The sequence below is a fragment of the Sinocyclocheilus anshuiensis genome, unplaced genomic scaffold, assembly GCF_001515605.1.
Source record: "Sinocyclocheilus anshuiensis isolate Anshui unplaced genomic scaffold, SAMN03320099.WGS_v1.1 scaffold1199, whole genome shotgun sequence".
Taxonomy (NCBI): domain Eukaryota; kingdom Metazoa; phylum Chordata; class Actinopteri; order Cypriniformes; family Cyprinidae; genus Sinocyclocheilus; species Sinocyclocheilus anshuiensis.
In genome coordinates, this window is record NW_015540934.1 from 56,176 (window position 1) to 58,919 (window position 2,744).

Genomic DNA, 2,744 nt, shown 5'->3' on the forward strand with positions numbered 1-2,744 from the left:
AAACTAGAATGCAAATGGATTAAACTACTCAATCTAGTGAGTATACCATGATTGACAACATGTGGTTTGATACCTTGCAGCAGACATTTTGTAAAATGCATTTTTCATGAAAATTGTCACTGGTGTTACTGTCACTGGTGTTACCTTCCTTATGTGTATCACCAGTGAAGATCAGTTTATGTTTATGTTCTTTTACTAACTGCTTTCACTAATTGCCAAATGTATGCCAAATGTAATAATTTAGTCTTATCTACTTAATTATAGTTGAAGTATAAGGATCTTTGGTCTTATGTATATGTCACTGGTGTTTCATTGTGTCACTGGTGTTACTTTTTTTTCTGTCACATTAAATAAAATGTGTCACATGTGACATGATAATAATTTTACATCCATTAAATTCTGAGTTCAGATTTAAAGGATTGCATCATTACTTGTTTATAACAATTTTTACAAATATTTTGATTGTTATAGGAAATACATGGTTGCTCAAATGAACTAACATCATTCAATCACACTTTTAACAAACCTGATTAAAATAAATAAAACAATCTCCTTATTTGTTGCATTATCATTATATTTCTGTAACTCTGACTACATGTACTAAAAAAATCAAGAAATAATATTTCATAAAAGCCTATAAAACTGCCAAAGAAGTAAGGTAACACCATTGACAAAAAAAATGGTACATGTGGTCTTTAAATAAATGCACAAAAAATGTAAAAAATCATTAAGCTGTCATTTATGTGTATTCGTAAAGCCAAAAGGTAATATAATAATGTTGTCTAAGTTTAAATGTAAAAAAAAAAGAAATACATTTTAAGACCATACCAAAAGTGGACGTTTCTGTAGAATGACCCTTATACAAAAAATATTGGCGCTTTTCCACTGCATGGTATGGCTCTGCTCAGTTTGCGTTTCCACTGCAGTTTAGTACCGCTTTAGAGTGGGCGGGATTATAGACATGTCGCTATAGTTGCACCGCCTCTACTGCCGTGACCTCCTGAAAAACTTTGATTCTGCGTCCTCCTCCCATCAAGCTCTCGCTGGATCTGCTCCACGGCTATCAACGAGAGGAACGTCTGTACTTCCCCAACAGACCACGAAACAGCCATTATTTTGTTGTTTAAAAAAGGTGCGCTCTGTTCGAAACTGTTGCTTTCGTTAAAAAAAGTTCCATTCGATCCTCGCTGGCTGTGCTGATTTAATCTAGTGGGTCTAGTCAAAGACTATAGAATACCCAAGATGTGTCACTCGTATAGTTTTGAATGGGGAAAAATGCAAAGTTTAATATGGCCGCTCAATCACAGAAAGCCCCGCTTTCTGAATGAAAGAGCCAATCGCTAATCTGTAAAGTCATTGCATCACTGCAGCTGCCATTAGAAGCGTCCCGGTTGCTATAGAAACAGTCAGCGTTCTGAGACGTGCGCTTAGGACTGCGCATATGCACTGGCTGATCTAGCCTGAAAAAAATAAGTTTTTTATAATGCTATTTGAGCAAAAGAAACTACATTTATGACACAGCTGTTGTCAGATTTCATTGGTGATTTCAGATATGAAATTTAATCGTAAGCTTAGTGAACAGTTTGGGAGAATTTAATGTTTCCCCATACAAAGTGATAGGAGCTGCACTTGCATGCCAAAGTTTCAAAGATGGCCGCCGGGTGATATGACTTGCCTTAAAGGGACTTTGGTCTAGTCAAAGCCACTAGAAGGCAAGCCTGCAACCATTACCCGAAAAAGCGTAACGGCTAAAGCTAATGCTTCCGGTCTGGCAGTACGTGGGAAAGGAGACCAGAGGCCGTTTTTTTTTTAATGGATGTCAATGGAGGAGAGGCTTCACTACGCTGAATAAACAGCTTTTTAGAGGAAAGGGTTTGGGAGTAACGGAATACATGTAACGGCGGTACGTAATCAGAAATACAAAAATCTAATAACTGTAATCTGTTTGTCACAAACAGGCAAGAGACAAGGGGAGTTCAGGTAAACAGATGGGTTTATTGACAATGCAATGATGGTCCGGATCGAAGGCAGGTGAGTATGAGAGATATGTGAAAGTTCTGGGTTTCATAGCTTCTTGGTAATCTGGGTTCTGATCGTTGCAGGAATCCTGGAGACGAACCGGGGCTGAGGAGAATCGGGATCGCGGAGACGTAATAGACTTCTGGAGGTAAGGAAACAACAGGTAGTTATGCAGGTAAGGAGTCTGGCAATGTTCAGGTAGTGAATGGTAGACCGGACATGTAGAAGATTTTTATTAATCAAAATAAGAATGAATCAAGTTCAATCATTGTGAATATAGCCATTTATGTATCAAGACATTTTACTATTATAATCATGTATTTGACTGTGTGTGTGTGTACAGAAGCCTGGATGAGAATGTAATGTGCTTACATATGGTGAAGTTGAGAATGGAATGTGCAGACATACGGTTTATGGTAAAGCTGCACATCCGGTTTTGACATCAGACAAAAAAAACATATATGATAGAGCCTCTTCCTTTAACGTAACATAAACTGAGGCCTCCTGTCTGCTTGCAGGAAACAGATTGGAGGCATAGCCAAAAAAAGGTGAACAATGACAGGATGTAGGAAATGTATAGAACACGCCTTAAAGGGGTCATATGATGCGATTTCAATTTTTCCTTTCTCTTTGGAGTGTTACAAGCTCTTGGTGCATAAATAAGATCCCTAAAGTTGCAAAGACTAAAGTCTCAAACCCAAAGAGATATTCTTTATAAAAGTTGA